Source organism: Lepisma saccharinum, chromosome 5, assembly GCF_977018435.1.
Source record: "Lepisma saccharinum chromosome 5, izLepSacc3.1, whole genome shotgun sequence".
In the NCBI taxonomy this organism is placed as follows: Eukaryota; Metazoa; Arthropoda; class Insecta; order Zygentoma; family Lepismatidae; genus Lepisma; species Lepisma saccharinum.
In genome coordinates this window covers 20,748,983-20,763,055 of record NC_139233.1, presented here as the reverse complement: position 1 = coordinate 20,763,055, position 14,073 = coordinate 20,748,983, and the positions used below count along the sequence as shown (strand labels likewise).

Genomic DNA, 14,073 nt, shown 5'->3' with positions numbered 1-14,073 from the left:
AGGATAGTGCGTGACGTCATTGCACAATTGTGGAAAGGGAACAACTGCACCGCAGGTGAGCAATGTGCAGACGGCAGAAACCTCGTCAGTAGACAGCTGTAGGTGGGCGAACGAGCATGATGGCTCATCACCAACGTCTGGACGATGCAATGCGATGGCGAGCAATCGGTCGAATGGAAGCAGGGCAGTCACAGGCTGACGTGGCAGGGTGGTTGAATGTGTCACGCCAAGTGGTCTCCAGAATGTGGAACCAGTTCCAGAGGACAGGAACCATAACAAGACGACCAGGGCAAGGGAGGCCACGACGGACAACACCAGCCGATGACCGTTATTTGAAATTACGTCCCGTCGCTATAGAAACAGGACTGCAACTCAGCTCTCCCAGGACCTGTATGCTGCGACTGGAGCCTCAATGTCGCGTCAAACTGTGTACAGACGACTCAATGCGGCAGGACTCTTTGCAAGATGACCAGTGGTGTGCATCCCCCTCACCCCCTATCAGCGACGCGAGCGATACATGTGGTGTCGCAAACACGGACAATGGACCCAAGAACAGTGGTCATCTGTGCTCTTCACAGATGAATCGCGCTTCAGTCTCCACAGTGACTCGCAGCGAATGTGTGTATGGCGAGAGCCTGGGACGCGTTTTCATCGATCTCGCATCCACGAGGTTGACCAATACCGCGGTGGTGGCATCATGGTCTGGGGAGGGATAATGAGTGGTGAACGTACGCCCCTGTATGTGCTAAACCGCTGCACACTCACTGCCCAGAGGTACAGGGATGACATTCTGGAACCAATAGTGCGACTTTTCCGAGGGGCTGTTGGCCCAGAATTCTTGTTCATGGACGATAATGCCCGTCCACATCGTGCTCAACTTGTGGATGAGTTCCTGGAAGGTGAGGATATTCGACGGATTCCATGGCCCGCACGTTCACCCGACCTAAATCCGATCGAACATGTGTGGGATGCATTGGGGAGGCGGCTTGCAGCACATCCTATCCCTCCATAAACCCTCAACAAACTTCAATGTGGTCTCTTGGAAGAATGGGATGCCTTACCCCAGGAACTTATTGACACCCTCATGAACAGCATGGGAAACCATTGTGCGTCATGTATTGCTGTTCGTGGCGACCATATTCCTTATTGAGGGGCAGTGCCTGGTCACCAGAATGCCCAGGATGGAATTAAATCGTTGTATTCCTTTGTATGAGTTTTGAACCCAATCCAGTAATACAGGTTTTTTCCTTAAATACTCTTTCTTTTCTGTTCATTTGGTGCATCCTCTCTCTTCTTTATTGTTTTCTGTCTCCTCTATCACCCACAACCCTGTTCTACACATCATTTTCTTGTTATGTTGCATTTTTCATTTGTCACCTTAATTTTGGACACAAGTGTATATTGAAGTGTGACTTGGGTTATCATCAGGGATCTAGTCACTGGGATGTAGCAAATGATAAAACGAGAGGTTTATAGTTCATAATGACTGTAAAGTGCCCACCCCAGTCTATGAAAGGAAAGATGAAGTATAAATGAGTGAAATGCTCTCTCCACACTTATCATACCTGTCTGATGTTTTCGCTGAGTACTGTTCTAGATGTATCTAACAGGCCATGTCCATTGCCATTTCCAGAGTTTGTACATCAACTCTTGACTCACGCTCCTTCCATCATCCTGCACGGAGTTTATCAATTGAATTTGTAAGCCAACTGAGAGAGCTGTCCTTCTGGACTTCATGTTTTATAGAGGTTATTACCCCCTCATGTCCTTTTATCGGTGAGATGTAGCTATAGATCGACCACAAGAAAAAACCTTGGGACGAAAAGTCCCTGTGCAGCTTTCCCTTCTTCCCTCCACCTCGGGCCATGAGGAAGCATGGTCCACTCTCCCCCTCCCCTACTCGCGGGAGTACGGGTGCACAGGAGTCGCGGGTCTGCGCAGGTTGTTTTGCTCGTGGTTCCACTATAGTTTCATCACCTTCCATATAACCTCAGCACAGAGGTATTGGGAAATGCTGTACATGGGGTAACGAGAGGCAGTCGACAAGACACATCAGGTCAATGAACAGTGTAGAGAGATCATTAAACGAGCCTCTTCTCTATCTTCACTCATTATACCTCACCAATATATTATTTTCATGTTAAGAAAACTAAACCTGACCTGCCTAACCTAACCATGAAAGCATTTAGGGTTACGATTAAAATGCAAAGGGAACTAAACCTGACCCACCTAACTGAACTACGAAAGCATGTATTGAACAAAATCTTCAAACAATTTGGCATAAGTAATCACTGAAACTCAGCAGTATGTGTTAAGAGACGTAAATCGAAATCGAACCATTTAAAAATTGCATACGTAGCATGATAAAAAAGGTAAAGGTAAAGTGCTCCAATGTGCTTAGCACCACACCATGAAGGCATACAGGGGGTGGGGGGTAACGCCCCACACTTTCTTGATCCAGTCGTGAGTGGGGGTGATGTGATCAGCATAATGCCCCTGACTGCCTTTACCCCCCAGGGTTTCCCCCCGGTACCCATGTCATTCGATGCTGGGTGGGCGCCGGGGCCACTTCCAACGTTAGAAAAGTTCCCGGATTTAAACCGGCCAGGGATCGAACCCGGGACCTTTAGCATGGAAGTCAGACACGTTACAGACTGAGCCGCCGCTGTCTTCACCACGTAGCATGATGAAATTGCATTAAAAGAAAAGGAACTTGGGCTGAAATATTAACTTGAAATTTATGTCAATATATAAATACATGTCAACATATTAATATGGTGAATTTACACCTTAACCAGAACAGTGGTGTACTCTCCATGTTACCAGGTTTACTGCAGCTATATCAATGTTTTCTTATAATTGTTATATTGTTTAATATATCAGTAATTGCTCATTATGTATTATGCAAACTATTAAACAAGCTTCTAAATCAGAGTTTATAAGTAAATGATTTAAAGACTGCTCTATGTACGCCAGTGATCTCAATCACTGGGTTTACCCCCCCCCCTCCCCCCACCGATTGTATGCAGGGAGCTGTAGCAAGTGACTATTTAAAAAGATGGGACCTAGGAGAGTGAGTTCTATAGTTGCAAACAGCATTGGCAGAACGCTGCTTACTCTTTCTTGCTTTCCGTGCCGCAGCATGATAGAGGCGGTTTTCCTACATGAAGGGGAATATCCCTTGGGACATGGAAATCTAGGTTCAATTTTATGTAATAAGGGAGATTTTTATGAAACACAGATATATCCGGAAAATTTGAAATTGTCGGACTTCTGTTTTACTTGCATGCCTGCATTGTTGTCTTATTTCTATTACATCTAATTAACGTAGATGGTTAATTATGACTTAATTTGTGACACCTCATTATAAACAATAATATATAATAATAAGAAAATACACCATACGTGAACACAAAAATGTCCACATTGAGAGACTGTAATTGTCCCTAGCCATTTACATCATATTTTTAGGTGGTCAGGGTCCTGAGCTATGGCATAAAGTATTTTTTCCATACCTATTTTTCGCACATAGTAAGAAAATTTTTGTCTACCAACCACCCATATTTGCCAATCAGGCTAAATCAACATCCAATTATCAACCATGGGCTATATTGGGGGCAGGAGGTAAGTAAAAAGAGTAAGTGCTCCCCTGTGCTATGCACCACGCCATGAAGGCGTATAGGGGGTGTGGGGTTAGGGCCCCACACTTACTTGATCACGGTCGAAGGTGGAGGTGATGTGATCAGCACCATGGCCCTGGCTGGCTTTACCCCCTAGTTTCTTCCAGGTACTCACTTTATACGACATTGGGTGGGTGCCGGAGCCACATGAACATGTAAAAGAAATCCTGGATCGAACCTGGGTCACTCGCATGGTAGTCGGATGCCCTAACGGCAGGAGGTAAGGGTAAATCGAATTTCATGTTTACATAGGAGGCTTGATCAAAACTTCATGATATGGGTTCAAAGGATTCATTTATAAAGGACGTTAAAAACTGTTCACACGACGACGAGTTTTTTAAAATACGTCTGGGGCGGGGATATAATATTTTAAATGTATCCACACCAACCCTTGTCCATAATCCTTTTATTATATTTCGACGTGGTACTATGTTAAGTACCTAGTTTTTTCATACGAACCTGAAGAAGGGGATAGTTAGTCTCCGAAACATAGTTGTAAAGAAAGGAAAATAGGAACAACATACTCGCATACGTAAGTACAGTTTTTAACGTCCTTTATATTCTGGAATTGAATAATACGCACCAAACCTACAAAAAATGCTAAGAATTAATTAAATCCTTCATCGTGCTGTATCTGTTAGATACTTAATAAAATTAGGTTAATCCTTGAAGCTATTATTATTTACATGCTTTGAAACAATTAAAATTCAGACTTAAGAAGCAATTTTCTTCTGGGTAATGTTTACCCAGCATGCATCCTTAAGTCCCAGCAGAAAGCATCATCCTGCCAGGTTGACAATGGCAAGAAAACAACTTGCAAACAGAACAAATATACCAATCAAAATTTTGTCAAAAGATGCCGAGAATGTGTGAATGCAGTTGATTACCACTTTGAACAACTCTTATAATGCAGGTGAGTACTTCTTATGCAATATAAATATAATTGTCTGCATGCTAAATATATTTGCGTAAAAATAAGCAGACGTTATGGGTAGAAAATGCCAGTATATGCATCATGCTTTGCAGTCTGCAGTCACACAATCTCAGCACCGAGCCAAACTGAAAGCACTGTATAAAACAATAGGTAATTTTACCTGAAAAGGTAAAATGGTAATGATTATGATCTTTCAACTTTGGACACTAGAAAGTTAACCGTGTAAAATGAAATATTGAAGTTTCACAAAATAGACATGTTGAGTTGGTGTGCCTATATTACAAAAGTTCCTGAATTTACTTACCAGTTCTCATCACAGGTACAAACTGTCATACACAGTACTGCCATGTGTTTTACTTACTGAAGCAGGAGAGAACTGCTCAGAACTAGTGAGTACATGTCGGAACATTTGGAACATGAACACACTAATTCAACTTGTGCCAAACTGCAACATTTCACATGGCATTTGAGTGTAATTATGTTACTACCACAGGAAATATTGAACATCCTTTACAATTTTACTGCTACAGGGACATTATCTACTGTTTTATTCAACATGATGAGTGCGTTAACACAGACAATTTGTACTAATTTCATTAGTACGAAAATAAGAATATAAACAACACATTTACAAGATAATTTCTTTATTATATGACAACAGCAACCAACAATTATAAACTGAATTTAGTAGCAGTTTTGCTGTAAGGACTTCCACCTATTGGCACATAAAGCAAACATAAAGCAATATAGAAAAATGTTGATAACTTGCAGCTTGAGAGAGCTACACATACTTAAGATGTAAAAATCCTAATCCAAACATATCAAAGTCAGTATACAAAAAATAAAAACTATTGAGTATTTACTACTGCTACTGTTCTTTATATCAGTAAAAATTTATCATTTCAGAATCTATATATTTCTTTTAATATTATATTTCATTATTTGGTGCAAACAATTTAACACAGTTTTCATTTTGATTGTAACATGACACCATTAGTTCCTCAGTCTCAGCAATGAACAATCCTAACTCTGTATGTACATACAACCAAGCATGCAATATAAAACAATTATCACATTTTCTCGACTTACACCCTCTCATATAATATATAGCCTTCATTAGCAAGTGGAGTTTCCTTATCAACTAACACAAAATATAAAAAATGAACAGAAAAACGTATCACTGTCAATTCTTTACATTTACACATCAATGAGATCAATTTTCAGGATATTTATATACTGTTTCTTTTCAAAACAAATCTCTCTCACCTTTTCAGTTTTAAAATTATATGTTATAACAAAATCTTAGAAGCAATAATGGAAGGTAAATATATTCAATTCTCACAATATGCATTTTTTATGTTCAATTTGCATTTATCATTATCACCTCTCTTCATACCTTTCTATGTACATTTCCATGTATAAATGTGTCACTAGAATTAAAAACGCAAGTAAACATATGTTAGTCCGCTATTTGTATTATAAAATTGCATATCTGAATCTTTCATTGACTGAAACTTTTGTTTTGACATTTTTAGTTACTATTGTTACTTGATAAAAATACAAAGGGCATATGTGTCTTGAGAGATTTGACAGTCCATATGAATTTGTATTTTAGTTATTTTACGTTGTATTTATGAGGATGAGATAATTAGATGAAACTGATTAAGGGACAACTAGAGTTCACCCATGCCCACGCTGGGACTTGAACTTCAGTGATGAGACTCAAAGTCACCCACTAAACACGTTCTGCCATCGAGCTGTGAACAGTCCATACAAGGACGTACTGCTAGAAAGTACTGAGTCAAATACGACATTGGGATTCCTAAAAATAATGTATGATAACGAAATCTCCTTGTACAGGGTTGTCAGACATTCTGGAACTATTATTTCTTCTACATTCACTCATTCCACTACTCTCCGAGGAAGTTTTGTTTCAGACCAAGTGACATAAGGCAGGCTGGGTTCTTGTGTGCAACCCTGTAATATCAACATTTGCAATTTTCTTTTTTCCCATTTTATTATCACTAGTAACAATGCAAAATTAAGTTTTCCAAGTATATAAATATGGTCCGGTGTAGCAAAATGATTATAGCTCTTGCCTATGGTGCAAGCTATCCCCTAATTCAATTTCCGGTGGGAGCCCCCCCCAAGTTTTTCTGTTGACCAAGCAATATAAGGACAATTTGGGAGCTACTTGGAATGGGGAGTTATGATCCCCATCACTCTGATGTTTAGGAAGACAAATAACTTATTATTCAATGAAAGAAAGCAACGTAGAGATACAATTAAACAAAAGTTCCAGTTTTGATGTAATTTATACAAAACATTATAATGCACACATATTTCACCTCTTTGACATTTTTTATCTGCATGTGCATGAAGCTCTAACTTCTTCTGTCTAGGAAGACAGATGATTTTGTTAGATAAATAGATCTCAAAATTAATTTTTTTCTTCTTTAAAGACCGAGCAATCAATATGCATAATAACATGAAATGCATGTAATATTTAATGTGACTAATTAGAAAATTTGTTGTAATTTCTTTTATATTACGTTGACTAGAGTCACATTTCTTTGGTGTTACACATTTCATGTTTATGATCACCAAAGCATTTCTTTTGTCCATTGATAAGTATGCAGAATTATTTTTGTTACATCATCAACACTAATTTTCAGTACACGAAGGTAAATATAAGAGTGTATTAAAATATTCTCTCTAAGGCAATCTGGAGGAATTAGAAGCAGGAGCAACATGTATTGTTTGTTACTTGAAGACCAAGCAATCAAATGCAGGCTAATGTGATGTGTCATGTCTCTGTAAGGTGCAACGTGAAATGTTGCTAATGATTGGCTCATTCTCAAAACTCTCCTGGACTATGCACAGTTTGGGTTACACATGCATTTGTTCTCAAATATTCAGACTTGCAATTTTGGCTGAAGAACTGGCAAAGTATGTCAAGATGCTAGGATCAGCCCCGTTTAATAAAGTTTTCAAAAAATATTACATTTCTCAAAACTAGCATTGAATGTGAGGTCTTATTCATATGCATGGTAAATAGCTAGTAATTATTATTAACCAATAGATAAAAGGATAACAAATGATGAAAAAATGTTGCTCACCAAACGTATCTCATTTAATTTCACAATTCTGATCTGCTATCGTTCATATTGCCATATAAGCAGTAAGGTAAAGTTCCCCATGCATATACCACAGTGCGATGAAGGCACATTTAGGGGACGTGGGGGTAGAGCCACATTCTCGATCTCCACAATTTTGGAGATGGTGATCAGCACCATGGTCCGGCTGCCCATATCCCCTTCCCCCAGGAATTTAATCTGGGTCTCCTGGCAGTCAGATGCCCTACCAACTTGACCACAAATCACCTATGTTTGTTTTAGTGCATTTCCAAATAAATATCATGGTTACTTTTTCCAAGACAAAACTCGTCCAAGGAGTTTTCCAAAAAAAAGAAAGAGAGAAAAAAATTAAAAACACAAGATCTGTAGAGAATACATTCGTACCAAGGTACAACATGAGAAAACATATATCCTACACTTTTAAAGTGAACTTTTGCATTGTGTGCAGTTAAAAATCATCAATGCGTATGTGTGAATTTTATTCATGCATTATTTTGAAATATCCCCTTCTTACATGAGTATTTATTGAATCTCATATTTTAGTGTACTCATTTTTGAGACTAAAATACCAAGATCTCGTTAGAGGAGCTTCCACACCAAAATGAAATGTACATCATGTGGTACTGCTTCTCAAACTAGATTGAGAAACTTATAAGGCATGCCACATGACTCTTGAGCAAAGGTTGCATCAATTTTTTAATTTCCAGGTTACTTACATCACATTCATCTCAAATATCCCACAATATTACTTACACTTACAACTAGAGGGTGTAATCCAGATTTACCACGTAGTTTGCATATACACCAAATGAAACCTTCAGACCAATACGGAGCTGCTATATGGAAATATTTCAGGAAGCTCCATTGCAGTTGCACTATCATGACCGGAAATAACTATTCAGTATTAGTGTTTGTTTTTTTTAAGTCCACTTCATGCACAGAAAGACTAATTGGGACTGGACCTACAGTATAAAGTGGCATCTCAACCACTAAGTGTCTCACTGGGTATCAAACCCAGGACTCCTTTGATTACAACAAGACATTAGCACTATGCCATGGAGAAAGCCCATCTTCTGTTTTAGGAAAGTGAACATGGGACTGTAATTTGCATGCCCACTTCCGAGTTAAGGTCTACACATTCATCTACTACTTGCAACATGGTCGTAGGATGAATATTCAGCACAAACTTGAGCATTTCATGTACAACGAAAGGATTCCATTATGAAATTTCCCAGATTTACAAAAAATTGGAATACAGTATAAACAGACCTGCCTGTTAATCTTCTAGTCCTTCCACCAGAATAAAAAACATCCCACGTAACATGATTTTTTTATTATTGGCTGTTCTCAAGCAATCACCTTCACTGACTGGTCCTGGAAGTGCTCACTGCTGACATACTATAATATTAATCATGTTTATAACAATTTTGTAAGAATTAAGAAGATTGAAAGTGATAAACACTTTTTGATGATTACCATCAATATCAACGTCACATTTATTCAAATGCAACCAGTTTATAATTTTTTCCCTGCAAAAGTCGAAAGTCCAAACGGCCAAAGAATAAACTTCAGGAAACCCAGACTTTTCGCCTCCAGTTGTACGAGTTTGAAGGGGAGAAAAGCAATGTTGCTACATGCCAGATTTTTGTCCAGTCGTTCACCGAACCTTTTGCTGTGAACATGCATGCATCCTTCGCTCGCATTTCAGGGATAGGCAGGGAATCTGAGACCCATTCGCTTGCTACGCGGCAGCAACCATTAGGCTTCGTCGTGCTTGACCTTGCTGAGTGCCACCTGTTTTGAAAATGACTCTAAACGAAAAATTTGGCAACAGAGAATACCACAAGAATTTCCTCACCACAGCAACTGGACAAAGCCGATTGGTTTATGTGACCCTCCCTGGCTTTTGACAGAAAAGACAAAAATAGAATTTTGAAGTTTATTCTTTCACCAAACAGGCTTTAGGTATAAAGACTTCACTGAAGAGAATATGAGACTTTTATGCTAAATAAACAGGTAGACCATACAGTTCCATTAACTGATGAACACTGGATTAAACATTCCACCATTTCCTTCACATGATCAGTACAATACAGTAGGCATAACTTCAAGTGTAAGAAAAATTATTTCATAGCCTACAAACCAAACACATATGGAGTCTTGTCCATAAACGTTTAACTTTGGGAAACATGACGGTTAATAGAGACATTATAACGGTCAAATATTGAGTGACAAGTAATTAATCTAATTGCCCGTTAGTAGGAATTAATTGCAATTGGTAATATTAATATCCGTCGCGAATACAGGTGTCTAGCGAACTGCCTTAGCCAACACTAGCTTGCTCAACCACCGTTTTTCGCCCGAATTCGGATTTACATGCATTCTTATGGGAATAACAAGAAAAATGCAACTTCTAAACCAATGGACCGAATTTGATGAGATTTCAACCAGCGGAAGAACACATCATGAAAGTACTGATTCCAAGATTTGAGCCTAATCAGAACAGAACTACGGGAGTTATGAATTATTAAAGATTCATCGCTGAATTGAAAGGGAGAAGCTACCCTACTGAGATGCCTTTGCTTTTCGTGACTGACTACAATGGAGGAAGAGTTAGCCTAATCTCTGCGCGAGGGGCTGCTACCAAAGGTTAAGGACCGGAGTGAGCATTGACCAGGATAGGAGGACAACGGTCAAAGCACCAGAAACAATAAACAAGCACCTGATCATAGAGGGTAGCGCGTCACTACGTTCAAATCTGGAATAAAAGGGATGATTTGAAACAGTTTTGCACAGTTTTGCCTAGAATCGCCACCGGAGTGTGAGCTACGCACGACCGAGCTGCGAGTTGCAAGCAGACTCGAGGTCTGGATTTGTTTTTCCTCGAGTGAGTGTTTCAGAGCCATGGAGTAGAGCAGAATAGAACCAGGGGATCCTTCTCCCCCTCGCCGTCAACGCATCCGTGCACATACGTGTGGTTATGTGAGAATAACGCCAGACACGTCCACCCGTGTCAATCGTCCGAAACAACGTCCAAAGTAGTGAAAGTTAATAATATTTGATATCCATGTGAAACCGCGAATGGCTCATCGCGTATGTTTGACTCATCGCCCAAGTCACGTATCTGTACTTACGAGTGACCGCGAAGAACTGACCTATTATTGCGCAAGTTGTCGTATGGAGTCGACAGTGAACGAGTGAAGCCAGGATCCGATGAGGCCAGATGGAGCTTCCGACTGATCCACTTTCGCCAACCAGGATAACCGCGAAGTGCAACCCTGGAGTGCAGATGTCTTCCAAAACTGTAGGACCACTTTCACCCAACCCAGGTCAGAGGGAATGCAGCCCGTGACAAAATATGGCGCCCGAACATTCGACGAGTAGGCGAATAAATAAGTAGGCATATAAAAAAGTCGCCCGAACATTCGACGAGTATGTGAATAGACAAGTAGGGGTGTAAAAAGTAGGCCCGAATAATCGACGAATAGGCAAATAGAAGAGTAGGCAAATAGGAAGCAAATAGGAATTAGGCTCGTAGAACGATGTTACAGGCAGGCTAGTAAGGAACCTGGAGGTCACGAGTATTCTAATTAGTTGCTTATCTACTCAATGTGAATTTTATTAAGTTTGATTGTAATGGTTAACAATCAGTTATGTCTATTACCCAAGGGGATTTAATACTTGTTGTTAAAGAGAGTTTTCAGCCTACGAATGTCTACGACAGGGTACCAGAATTTAACGCTAAGGGGGAACTAAGATTTTTTTGTTGAAAGTTAAATAATTGCAACCTGTAACTGAAAATCCTGATAAGAATCTATAAAGACGTGTTCATTTAAAGTATTAATGTGTAATTTGTACGGTGATTTTAATTAACTGAATATACAATCGATGTGTAGCTAGAACCATTTGTGTGTTTTTTATGGTGTAATAGTGAAAATACTTTGTCGCGACTATAGCATTTATCCATAGCAGAATTATTAGAGGATTTTATTATTTATTAACAATGGGCGTTATTAACTTCGGACGATAAAGGACAAAAGGACACGCGTTATGACACGGAAGCAGGTGAGGGGTGCGATCCCCGGGATCTGAAACCAGAAACCAGGAAAAGAATTTCGATATCTTTTTCCTTCGGCGATAGCCAGCCACGAGAAGAAGAAGAAGAAGAAGATTGGCATGCAAAGAACTACTCGTCTCCGCCCGAGGTTAACGAACAATACCATGGACCGCCCAGGGGCTGAGAATTCTACAGATGCAGGCGCTTCGTCAGCCGGAAACGTTGATAAGGATCTAGGGAAAGATCAGTCGGTAACAGGGTTGCCAGTTCCAGAGAAGATGGACGTGCAGGCCATGTTCTCTCAGCTAATCAGCTACATCCAAGCCAGAGATGAAGAAAGAGATCAGAAGAGGAAGGGAGAAGAAGAAGAAAGGCGGAAGATAGAGGCTGCCGAAAGGAGAGAGAAGGAAGAACGCCGAAAACAGAAGGAAGAAATGGAAGAAAGAAGAAGAAAAGAGCGGGAAGAAAGATGGGACCGCCGTTTCCAAGTACTGCTATCCGAAAATGACCGAATGAAGGAGAAAGTACTTCAGTCGGAGAAGGAATGCGAAAGGAGACATGAAGAGACAAACATTAATGTAGTCACAATGGAGAAAGATCTGCGTGTAGAGTTACGTCAGGTTCAAGAAACTATTGGAACGCTGGACGCAAGAACGACCGAGAATCAGACGGGCATAACCAGCCGATTAGAACGACTGGAAGCGGAGACACGTGAATTGAAGGATTTCCAAATCACGCAACGGAGAAGAAATGAGGACGAAGAGAATCGCCGATTGGAGGCAACGTCCAGGGATGTGAACCCAACTCCTTTGCTCGTCGCAGCAGACGTGACCAACCAGCTGACCTGTCAATCAGCACCAACTTCCTTGGATCGCCAAGCAGCGCGTGACGTCATCGGCCGGAGCGGGAGCTCGCCGAGCTTGAACGCTTTCGCCCAGCAGGAGACACGCAGTGTTTCCAACCCGGAGTCGAATACTCGAGGAATATTCTCAAAGGTCAGCATAGATCATTTTCAAACGTACAACCCCGATCACGACGAGATTTTACCGTCAATCTTCATAGGGGACTTCAAGAGAGATTGTTTGTTGTACGGTGTCGATAGCCCAGACTGCTTGAGGCTAATGCGAAAATTACTCAAAGGGAGTGCAAGGATCTGGCTCGAGCAGCGGAATCCACTATTTAATAGCTTTGAAGAGTTTGAACAAGCATTTCTGCAACAATTTCAAGGTCGCCAGCTAGTAGAACGCAAAATCACTTTGCTTAGAAATCGCAGGTTTGATGAGAGCCAGAAAATCACCTATAAACAGTTCTTTTGGCAGCGAGTGAGTGATTTCCACGCCCTGAAGCCCGGAATTGAGCCAGTTGAAATGTTAGCCGCAATACGTGCAATGTTTCCGCATTATGTGCAACGTCAGCTAACCGGAGACGCACTTTCCAACCTGGACACGATGTCGATGATTCTTTGCGATTTGGACGCGCTGGAGCAAGAGAAACGAGCATCCTGGGAAAACAAGAATCAGAGAAGAAAGTTTGGAGATTTTGATGAAGGAAGGCAAGGGGGATTCCCGAAAGTAAACTTGGCGACAAACAATAGTCGGAGACAGAACTCTGGGAGGAACAATAGAGAAGCTTATCCCCAGCGAGGCCAGTACAGCAATCACCGCCCACAACAACAACACTTCAGAGATGATAGAGATGGAGAAAACGCGAGATGGCAACACTGCCGGGGTCAAAACAACCCGAGTCAAGTTGAGAGGAATCGTGCTGTGAATGCGGTTAGAACAGTCGTGTCCCCACAGACCACTGCTAATTTACCCGACTGGAATAGACCGTCTACTAGCCGTAGCGGGAACCCACTCTCCCCAGATTACCAACCTAGACGAAGTGGACTGAGGCAAGAACAGCGATCTCTGGAGCAGATAACCGATATTCAAGGCCCGACGGGAGACTAGAAGACTCCTTTGCCAGTCCGGCTCATGTCAAAGGAGACACTGAAGAAAATATTGCACTAGAGCCACCCCGATTGTAAAGTAAACAATAGGAAAATTAGAGATTATTTTTTTTTGATATTAAAAGGCAAAAAATGTAGACCTTTCTTATAATTAATGCAAGAAGTATGCAAACATATGTGTGAGAGGGAACAAATTGCAAATCAAATATTTACATATATCTTATCTAGCTTATTATTCAGTATTCACATTAATATGTATAAAACTACAGGGTGTATCCAAAGTTAGTAGGTATGTAGTAATACGTTGAGATTTC

General features: G+C 40.6%; 1 protein-coding gene across 1 annotated transcript in view; it reads right to left on the bottom strand.

Moving 5' to 3' along the window:
• Nucleotides 1-5,241: 5,241 nt before the first annotated feature.
• elgi (E3 ubiquitin-protein ligase NRDP1 elgi) overlaps nt 5,242-14,073 on the bottom strand; it is a 37,448-nt gene continuing 28,616 nt past the window's right edge. Inside the window, exon 9 of the mRNA XM_083122268.1 lies at nt 5,242-6,044. The gene's annotated coding sequence lies outside the window, so the exon portion shown is untranslated. The remainder of the gene's footprint in view (nt 6,045-14,073) is intronic.